The 11,613-nt window shown below is 44.9% G+C and overlaps 1 protein-coding gene across 1 annotated transcript in view; it reads left to right on the forward strand.

The window, feature by feature from the left end:
- LOC311108360 (uncharacterized protein) overlaps positions 1–8,379 on the forward strand; it is a 93,253-nt gene extending 84,874 nt beyond the window's left edge. The window contains exon 4 of the mRNA XM_084150996.1: positions 7,536–8,379. The gene's annotated coding sequence lies outside the window, so the exon portion shown is untranslated. The remainder of the gene's footprint in view (positions 1–7,535) is intronic.
- Positions 8,380–11,613: the final 3,234 nt, after the last annotated feature.

An 11,613-nucleotide genomic window follows, 5' to 3' on the forward strand; every position in this document is an offset into this window, starting at 1 on the left:
TTTTTAAATTATTCTGTTAAGTTAAGGTTACAACACTTTGAAGATGTTCACTATAATTTTTTGAGTAAAATTTTTGATTTTGAGTAAGAATTTGCTTAACAACTCACATACAGTACCACTCAAAAGTTTGGACACACCTACTCATTCAAGGGTTTTTCTTTATTTTTACAATTTTCTACGTTGTAGAATAATAGTGAAGACATCAAATCTATGAAATATGGCAAGAACAGCTCAAATAAACAAAGAGAAACAACAGTCCATCATTACTTTAAGACATGAAGGTCAGTCAATACGGAACATTTCAAGAACTTTTAAAGTTTCTTCAAGTGCAGCCGCAAAAAACATCAAGCACTATGATGAAACTGGCTCTCATGAGAACCGCCACAGGAATGGAAGACCCACAGTTACCTCTGCTGCAGTGGATAAGTTCATTAGAGTTACCAGCCTCAGAAATTGCAGTCAAAATAAATGCTTCACAGAGTTCAAGTAACAGACACATCTCAACATCAACTGTTCAGAGGAGACTGTGTGAATCAGGCCTTCATGGTCGAATTGCTGCAAAGAAACCACTACTAAAGGACACCAAAAAGAAGAAGAGACTTGATTGGGCCAAGTAACACGAGCAATGGACATTAGACTGGTGGAAATGTGTCTTTTGATCTGGTGTCCAAATTGGAGATTCTTGGTTCCAACCGCCGTGGCTTTGTGAGACGCGGTGTGGGTGAACGGATGATCTCCGCATGTGTAGTTCCCACCGTAAAGCATGGAGGAGGAGGTGTTATGGTGTGGAGGTGCTTTGCTGGTGACACTGTCTGTGATTTATTTGGAATTCAAGGCACACTTAACCAGCATGGCTACAACAGCATTTTGCAGTAATACGCCATCCCATCTGGTTTGGGCTTAGTGGGACTATCAATTGTTTTTCAACAGGACAATGACCCAACACACCTCCAGGCTGTGTACGGGCTATTTTACCAGGAAGGAGAGTGATGGAGTGCTGTATCAGATGACCTGGCCTCCACAATCCCCCGACCTCAACCCAATTGAGATGGTTTGCGTTGATTCGGACCGCAGAGTGAAGGAAAAGCAGCCAACAAGTGCTCAGCATATGTGGGAACTCCTTCAAGACTGTTGGAAAAGCATTCCAGGTGAAGCTGGTTGAGAGAATGCCAAGAGTGTGCAAAGTTGTCATCAAGGCAAAGGTTGGCTATTTGAAGAATCTCAAATCTCAAATATATTTTGATTTGTTTAACACTTTTTTGTTTACTACATGATTCCATATGTGTTATTTCATAGTTTTGATGTCATCACTATTATTCTACAATGTAGAAAATAGTAAAAATAAAGAAAAACCCTTGAATGAGTAGGTGTGTCCAAACTTTTGACTGGTACTGTAAGTTGCATGCAAAAATAGTGTTTAACATGATTTTTTTGTGACTACCTCTTACAATTATCTGTATGGTCCCTCAGTCGAGCAGTGAATTTCAAACACAGATTCATCCACAAAGACCAGGGAGGTTTTCCAATGCCTCGCCAAGAAGGGCACCTGTTGGTAGATGGATTTTAAAAAAGCTGACATTGAATATCCCTTTGAGCATGGTGATGTTATCAATAACACTTTGAATGGTGTATCAATACACCCAGTCACTACTAAGATACAGGCATCCTTCCTAACTCAGTTGCCAGAGAGGAAAGAAACCGATCAGGGATTTTACAATGAGTTTAATAGTGACTTTAAAACAGTTATAGTTTAGTAGCTGTGATAGGAGAAAACTGAGGATGGATCAACAACATTGTAGTTACTCCACAATACTAACCTAATTGACAGAGTGAAAAGAAGGAACCCTGTACAGAATTACAATATTCCAAAACATGCATCCTGTTTGCAGCAAGGCACTAAAGTAATACTGCAAAACATTTGGCTAAGCAATTAACATTTTGTCCTGAATACAAAGTGTTATGTTTGGGGCAAATCCAATACAACACATTACTGAGGACCACTCTGTCACGCCCTGGCTCTGGGGACTATGTTATGTTGAGCCAGGGTGTGTAAGTCTATGTTTAATTTTCTATGTTGGGCTGAGTGACTCCCAATCAGAGGCAACGAGTGTCAGCTGGGTGTCTCTGATTGGGAGCCATATTTAACTGTTTGTCTTGCACTTTGTGTTTTGTGGTTTCTTGTTCCTTTTGGTTTGGTATCGAAGGACTTCACGTTTCGTTCTTTGTTTTGATCGTGTGATCTAGTAAATAAATATAAATATGTTCACCCGCAACGCTGCGCCTTGGTCCTCTCTGTTCGACGATCGTGACAGAAGAAACCACCTTAACCACACCAAGCAGCGTGTTCAGGAGCCATCGCTGGCAGATCTCCGTGGCAACCTCAACTGGATCAAGCAGCGGGACGAGGAGAGAGGATGGACGTGGGAGGAGATGATTGCGAGTCTGGCAAGAGGGAGGAGAGACCCCCAGGAAATTTTTAGGGGGGGGCTCACGACGTCGGGCCAGCAGGTGTACGGGTTAGAGCGGTGCAAAGCGTTGGCAGAGAAGGCCGCCAGGTTAGGGGGGCCACTGGGCACAGAGGAGAGGGAAAGTGTGGAGGCACGGCGAGAGGTACTGGGGTGTGTTACCAGTCCGGTCCGGCCCGTTCCTGATCCCTGCGTGGGGCCAGTGGTGTGTGTCCCCAGTACGGTCCGGCCTGTTCCTGCCATTCCCACCAAGTCAGTGGTGCGCGTCGTCAGCCCAGCCCGGCCTGTTCCTGCCATTCCCACCAGGTCAGTGGTGCGCGTCGTCAGCCCGGCCCGGCCTGTTCCTGCCATTCCCACCAAGTCAGTGGTGCGCGTCGTCAGCCCGGCCCGGCCTGTTCCTGCCATTCCCACCAAGTCAGTGGTGCGCGTCGACAGCCCAGCCCGGCCTGTTCCTGCCATTCCCACCAAGTCAGTGGTGCGTGTCGACAGCCCAGCCCGGCCTGTTCCTGCTCCACGCACAAAGCCTACGGTGTGCGTCGACAGCCCAGCCCAGCCCGTTCCTGCTCTCCGCACCAAGTCTGTGGTGCGCGTCGCCAGCCCAGTCCGGCCCATCCAAGCTTCCCGCACCAAGCCAGTGGTGTGCGTCGTCAGTCCGGCACGGCCCGTTCCTGCTCTCCGCACCAAGTCTGTGGTGCGCGTCGCCAGCCCAGTCCGGCCCATCCAAGCTTCCCGCACCAAGCCAGTGGTGTGCGTCGTCAGCCCTGTCCGGCCCGTTCCTGCTCTCCGCACCAAGTCTGTGGTGTGCGTCGCCAGCCCGGTCCGGCCCGTCCAAGCTCCCCGCACCGGGTCAGGGGTGTGCGTCGTCAGTCCAGCACAACCCGTGCCTGGGTCATGTCCGGAGCCGGATCCGCCGCCGAGGCGGAGTGCCCACCCGGTCCCTCCCCTGTTGTGGTTGTTTGGCGCGGCCGGTGTCCGCGCCTTTGGGGGGGGGTACTGTCACGCCCTGGCTCTGGGGACTATGTTATGTTGAGCCAGGGTGTGTAAGTCTATGTTTAATTTTCTATGTTGGGCTGAGTGACTCCCAATCAGAGGCAACGAGTGTCAGCTGGGTGTCTCTGATTGGGAGCCATATTTAACTGTTTGTCTTGCACTTTGTGTTTTGTGGTTTCTTGTTCCTTTTGGTTTGGTATCGAAGGACTTCACGTTTCGTTCTTTGTTTTGATCGTGTGATGTAGTAAATAAATATAAATATGTTCACCCGCAACGCTGCGCCTTGGTCCTCTCTGTTCGACGATCGTGACACACTCTCCATATTTTCAAGCGTAGTGGTGGCTGCATCATGTTTTGGTATGCTTGTAATCGTTAAGGACTGGGGAGTTTTTCAAGATAAAAAATAAATGTAATGGAGCTAGTCACAGGCAAAATCCTAGAGGGAAACCTGGTTCAGTCTGCTTTCCACCAGACACTGGGAGATGAAGTCACCTTTCAGCAGGACAACAAACTAAAACACAAGGCAAATCTACACTGGAGTTACAGTTTTTACTTAAATCTTCTTGAAAATCTATGGCAAGAACTGAAAATAGTTGTCTAGCAATGATCAACAACCAATTTGAGCTTGAGGAATTTAAAGAAGAATAATGGGTAAATGTGGTATAATCCAGGTGTGGAAAGCTCTTAAAGATTTACCCAGAAAGACTCACAGCTATAATCTCTGCCAAAGGGGATTCTAACATGTATCGAGTTAGGGGGTTGAATACTTACAGTGGGGAAAAAAAGTATTTAGTCAGCCACTGGTGCAAGTTCTCCCACTTAAAAAGATGAGAGAGGCCTGTAATTTTCTTCATAGGTACACGTCAACTATGACAGACAAAATGAGATTTTTCTTCTCCAGAAAATCACATTGTAGGATTTTTAATGAATTTATTTGCCAATTATGGTGGAAAATAAGTATTTGGTCAATAACAAAAGTTTCTCAATACTTTGTTATATACCCTTTGTTGGCAATGACACAGGTCAAACGTTTTCTGTAAGTCTTCACAAGGTTTTCACACACTGTTGCTGGTATTTTGGCCCATTCCTCCATGCAGATCTCCTCTAGAGCAGTGATGTTTTGGGGCTCTCGCTGGGCAACATGGACTTTCAACTCCCTCCAAAGATTTTCTATGGGGTTGAGATCTGGAGACAGGCTAGGCCACTCCAGGACCTTGAAATGCTTTTTACGAAGCCACTCCTTCGTTGCCCGGGCGGTGTGTTTGGGATCATTGTCATGCTGAAAGACCCAGCCACGTTTCATCTTCAATGCCCTCGCTGATGGAAGGAGGTTTTCACTCAATCTCACGATACATGGCCCCATTCATTCTTTCCTTTACACGGATCAGTCGTCCTGGTCCCTTTGCAGAAAAACAGCCCCAAAGCATGATGTTTCCACCCCCATGCTTCACAGTAGGTATGGTGTTCTTTGGATGCAACTCAGCATTCTTTGTCCTCCAAACACGACGAGTTGAGTTTTTACCAAAAAGTTATATTTTGGTTTCATCTGACCAAATGACATTCTCCCAATCCTCTTCTGGATCATCCAAATGCACTCTAGCAAACTTCAGACGGGCCTGGATATGTACTGGCTTAAGCAGGGGGACACGTCTGGCACTACAGGATTTGAGTCCCTGGCGGCGTAGTGTGTTACTGATGGTAGGCTTTGTTACTTTGGTCCCAGCTCTCTGCAGGTCATTCACTAGGTCCCCCCGTGTGGTTCTGGGATTTTTGCTCACCGTTCTTGTGATCATTTTGACCCCACAGGGTGAGATCTTGCGTGGAGCCCCAGATCGAGGGAGATTATCAGTGGTCTTGTATGTCTTCCATTTCCTAATAATTGCTCCCACAGTTGATTTCTTCAAACCAAGCTGCTTACCTATTGCAGATTCAGTCTTCCCAGCCTGGTGCAGGTCTACAATTTTGTTTCTGGTGTCCTTTGACAGCTCTTTGGTCTTGGCCATAGTGGAGTTTGGAGTGTGACTGTTTGAGGTTGTGGACAGGTGTCTTTTATACTGATAACAAGTTCAAACAGGTGCCATTAATACAGGTAACGAGTGGAGGACAGAGGAGCCTCTTAAAGAAGAAGTTACAGGTCTGTGAGAGCCAGAAATCTTGCTTGTTTGTAGGTGACCAAATACTTATTTTCCACCATAATTTGCAAATACATTCATAAAAATTCCTACATTGTGATTTTCTGGAGAAAAAAATTCTCAATTTGTCTGTCATAGTTGACGTGTACCTATGATGAAAATTACAGGCCTCTCTCATCTTTTTAAGTGGAGAACTTGCACAATTGGTGGCTGACTAAATACATTTTTTCCCCACTGTATCTAATCAAGGTATATTAGTGTTTTATTTTTCATAAATCTTCTACAAATGTTAACATTTCTTCTCCACTTTAACCTTAGAGTATTTTGTGTAGATCGTTGACAAAAAATGTCAATTAAATCTATTTTATTCCCACTTTGTAACACAACAAAATGAGGAAAAAGCAAAGGTGTGTGATTCCTTTCTGAAGGCACTGTAGCATCAGCAAATCAAAGGGTTTATATACATCATTGTTTGGCACGCAATGTCTGAGATTTAGTTCCTGTGGGCCTGGCCCCTGAGAGGGCCAATCTGATGGCTCGAGGTTTACCTCTGAAGGTTATTGCTACTATTCAGTCTGCAAGGGCACCCTCCATGAGAGGGCTGTATGCGTATAAGGGACAGGCGTTTGAGCTCTGGTGCAAAGATAAAGGACTTGTTCACTTTCAGTGCTCTGTGAGAGACATCCTAGTGTTCCTACAGGAGCTTTTCGAGCAGGGTCGGGCATTCTCCACACCGGGAGCCCAACCCCTGGTTGTGAGGTTCCTGAAAGGTGTGCGCTGTCTCAGACCGGTCTTTAAACCTATTGAGCTCACATGGGATTTGGCTCTGGTTTTGGAGGCGCCCTTTGAGACACTGGAGTCAGTTGATCTGAAGATCCTCTCCTACAAGACCTCCCAGCTCATGGTTTTGGCCTAAGCTAAATGTGTTGGGGACCTCCACGCGTCATCTGTACACCCTTCCTGTACTCCGAATGCTGCTTTCTTCCCAAAAGTCATGGTTATGTCTCACAGGTCTTTAGCTTTTGAGCAATTTCCCTTTTCGCCTCCTCCTTTTGCTTCTGAAGAGCAACAGAGGTTACATGCCCTGTGTCCAGTATGAGCTTTACGCACGTACATTGAGCGGACCCGGGATTTCCGGTTAGGTGACCAGATTTTTGTCTGTTTTGCTAATCCAGCTCACGGCAGAGCACTCTCTAAGCGTCTCTCCCACTGGATTGTGGAGGCTATATAGCAGAAAGGGGCAAGGGTTACCTAGCGGTGTACGCGCCCACTCCACCAGAGGTCTGGCAGCATCTTGGACATTATTTAAAGGGTTGACTGTAGGGGATATTTGTGCTGCGGCGAGTTGGGCATCACCACACACTTTTGTGAGGTTTTATCGCTTGGATGTCACTGCTCCCAGTGTAGCCCACAGCATGCAAACAGCTAGGACAGGAGAGGGTCATTAGGCAGCGTGCAGTGTGCGCAAAACCCGACTACTGCATCTTGAGAGGTGGAGGTCTGGGTGGTCTGCCATGGGCCATTTAATTTGTTATCCATTGGGGCCAGCTTGGGGCAGGATTCTAGTTCCCCATATTTGTGTTGTACCAAGAGTACTGACTGAAAGGGAACATAACGTTATGAATATAACTACTGTTCCCTGAAGGAGGGAAACAAGGTACAACACCGGTTTGGCCCTGCACTGCCCGTTCCTGGGCTCTGTGAAGTGTGGTACTGAATTTAAGGAATGAATCCGAGCCTCACGCTTATCACCTGTGGAAGACGGGGCCTCCAGCGTGTCGCGGATTTCATTGGCATGATTTTTGTTCTTCAATCGAAGTCTCAAGAGTGCAACTCCCCATTGTTGTGTTGAACCTTGTTTCCCTCCTTCAGGGAACAGTAGTTATAGTTATAACGTGTGTTTCCAAGGATAATGGTATCCATTTACTAATAACATTTATTTCTCTAGCTATAGATGCAAGATGGTTGCCTGGGAGACAGACTGTCCTGACCAGGAATTGAGTGAGAGTGAAAAAGAGAGCGAGTGGAAGCTATATGGAGAAACACACAGAGACTGAGCTCCACCCTACCCTGGCCAGAGTGACTGAGTCACTGAGCGACAACTTCACCCCTCTCCTTCCCCCCTGCCTCCTTCACCCCTGTCCTGCAGCACCAGCCCCTTCACACAGAGATGACCCTCCCACACACCTGGAGCGAAGCATCGATCCCCCTAAACACACACACACGCCAAGCCACAGTCCTAGTCCCCGCACATCTGAAGCTTCCCATCTGGCTTGTAATCCATGTGATGTACGCTTGCTGTCTTGATGACCTTCCATCGCCCTTGCTGCAACTCGGGAGTCGGCTGTCCCATGGAGAGTGTGGTGTGTGTGTGTGTGTAAGAGTTAAACGTGAGTGCAAGAAAGAGTGTGTGTGTGTGATCTCAGAGTTGGAGGATTATTATCTTGTATATTGTATTTATATTTTATGAGTATTTTCTCATTCCCCCCTTCCCCCCATCCTTTATCTTTTATATTTCTGATTGTATAGAATATGTGCCCCAATGTATGGATTTTGCAGAAATTCTACCTTAACCATGGTACAGATGTGATTTCACTGCAGTGTCCGCTATCATTGACTACAGACAATGACTTATGTGAATAGACAGGGCGTGAGGTGAAAGCCAATAGAAGTGCAACAATCTTTCAATATTTAACCTTTGATATGTTCTCTGTCACATTGTACTTCCCTTCACCGTTCAGTCTGAAAATATATGTTCAGCTACTACTGTAGATAAAGCATACTTCACTGCCTGACTGACTGTTACTTTCTGAAATATATAGTATGTCTCTGATTATCGTGTAAAAATACAATAAAACACTATAATACACTAAAATGCAAATGTCCCTGAGATAATAAGGCCTAGGAGGATGTAAAGTTGCAAAGTTGCACACCGTCTCGTGCAATGCCATGCCAATTGGCCACATAGTGGCGTTATAACAAGTGATTGAAAATGCAAACTTTCAAAGGTCATGCCCCTCACACCATGTGACCTAGAGTCCTGAAATTCAGTACATAGGTCCCTCCCCTCACAAGGAACAAATTTGCCTCAACATAATGGCCGCCATGATGGATCTTCCGCCATATTAAATTGTGAAACACAATTATAGTGTGAAACACACTTAAATGGCATCTCCTCTAGAACCACTGAGCTGATCTGGATGAACCTTGACATATGGCATCTATGGACCAAGGTCTCTGATGGCAATATTTTCCAGACTAGTATGTCAAAAAACATGGCCGCTACTTAAACATTCACGTGGGTGTAGTCTGGCAAATAAATGCATATAAATCAGACACAGATATTTGTATTGTAACCAAACTTTGTACACATGTTCCAAATAATGTCAAGACGCAACATATGCAAACACATTCAGGTTGACCACACTGTGGCGCTATAACGGGCACATGTTTATATCTCTTTATCTGTTTGACTCAGAGTTTTGAAATTTTGCACACAAGCTCAGGGATTTGAGTCTAGCTGACCTGTAAAGTAAGGTTCGGTTTGGCCACATGGTGGTGCTGTTGGACAGGAAAAAACATTCATGCAAGCTCATTGGCTCATAGCGGCCATATTGTTTGCGCTAGAGTCCTGGAAAATGTTGTGTTAAAAAACATGGGTACAAAGATGCTATTTGCCAATCGGTCCAGCGGTTCTGGAGAAGAAGACATTTAAAGTAGTCAACATCATTACAAATGGTCCAAAATACATCAAAGGCATATTGCATGATCTGTTTGATGTTGAGTTTTGATATTTGGCAAGCATGGTAAGGATTACAGAATTAGCTCATCCTAGGGCGATGTGTCTAATTTATCCTTATGGTGGCACAGTGGGCCCACAGCTTGAACACAGCATTGCTTACAGCTTTAATTATTATTATTCCTCTTCTTCCGTAAGGCACAATTTTAATGCAAATTCACGTGAGATGGTAAGGCCTAGGATGTTGCAACCTTGCATGATGGTAAAGGGCCAAGGGCCACACCCTCTCATGCAATGCCATGCCAATTAGCCACATGGTGGCGCTATAATAAGCAATTGAAAATGCAAACTTTGAAAGCTCACACCCCTCTCCCTGTGTGAGCTAGAGTCCTAGAAATTGGTACATAGGTCCCTCTCCTCACAAGGAACAAATTTGCTTCAAGAACCCATTTCCGCCATTTTGAATTTTGTGAAAAACACTCAAAACACTACTCCTCTGGCATCGAATGACCGATCTGCACAGAACTTGATACATGGCATCTACGGATGAATGTCTCCCAACACGTTTTTTAATTGGTTAGTATATAAAACATGGCCTCTACTGACCAATAAACTTTCACATGGACGTGATCTGGCACATAAATTCATATAGATCAGACACGGATATTCGTATTGTGACCAAACTTGGTGCACGTTCCATAAACTTTCAAGAGAACATATGCAAGCACATTCAGATTGACCACATGGTGGCGCTATAACGATCACATGTTTATGTCTCTTGATCTGAGTGATGAAATTTGGCACACACACTCAGGGATTTCAATCTACCTAAGCTGTAAAGTATGGTTCAGTTTGGCCACATGGTTGCACTGTTGGATAGGAAAAACCATTAATGTATTGGCTCATAACGGCCATATTCTTTGCGCTAGGGTCCTGGAAAATGCTGTGTTTGGAGACGTGTGTATATAGATGCTATATACTCAATTTGGTGCCAATCAGTCAAGCAGTTCTGTAGAAGAACACTTTTAAAATAGTCAACATCATTGAAAATTGTTCACATACAGTACATCAAAAGAATTCTGCATGATCTGTTCGATGCTGAGTTCTGATATTTGGCAAGAGTGGTAAGGAGTACACAACGGCAAAGTGTCCAATTTGGCAGTCATACTGTTGGATCTAGAGTCCTGGAAAATCCGTGTTTGAAGGTAGGAATATTGAGAAACAACAGTTGAAGCACATGTAGACACACAGTGTAACACACAGAGACAGACAGAACCACATGCACACACACAAACACATTTCAATGTATGGCTAAATAACAAATAGACTGCATATTCATATTGATTCCTCATTGGCCATTGTGTTTGAGGAAGAGTGTTGGAGTTGTGTGTTTGAAGGCGTAAGGGCAGCTGAGACATATTACACACACAGTGAAACGCACAGACACACACAAACAATCACACAAAACACACACATACAGTGAGGGAAAAAAGTATTTGATCCCCTGCTGATTTTGTATGTTTGCCCACTGACAAAGAAATGATCAGTCTATAATTTTAATGGTAGGTTTATTTGAACAGTGAGAGACAGAATAACAACAAAAAAATCAAGAAAAACGCATGTCAAAAATGTTATAAATTGATTTGCATTTTAATGAGGGAAATAAGTATTTGACCCCCTCTCAATCAGAAATATTTCTGGCTCCCAGGTGTCTTTTATACAGGTAACGAGCTGAGATTAGGAGCACACTCTTAAAGGGAGTGCTCCTAATCTCAGTGTGTTACCTGTATTAAAGACACCTGTCCACAGAAGCAATCAATCAATCAGATTCCAAACTCTCCACCATGGCCAAGACCAAAGAGCTCTCCAAGGATGTCAGGGACAAGATTGTAGACATTTTTACATTTACATTTTAGTCATTTAGCAGACACTCTTATCCAGAGCGACTTACAGTTTAGTGAGTGCATAAATTTTTCATACTGGCCCCCCGTGGGAATTGAACCCACAACCCTGGCGTTGCAAGCGCCATGCTCTACCAACTGAGCTACACAGGGCCTACATAAGGCTAGAATTGGCTACAAGACCATCGCCAAGCAGCTTGGTGCGATTATTCGCAAATGGAAGAAAAAAAAAAGAACTGTCAATCTCCCTCGGCCTGGGGCTCCATGCAAGATCTCACCTCGTGGAGTTGCAATGATCATGAGAACGGTGAGGAATCAGCCAAGAACTACACGGGAGGATCTTGTCAATGATCTCAAGGCAGCTGGGACCATAGACACCAAGAAAA

This window comes from Coregonus lavaretus, assembly GCF_964263955.1.
Source record: "Coregonus lavaretus genome assembly, chromosome: 33".
In the NCBI taxonomy this organism is placed as follows: Eukaryota; Metazoa; Chordata; class Actinopteri; order Salmoniformes; family Salmonidae; genus Coregonus; species Coregonus lavaretus.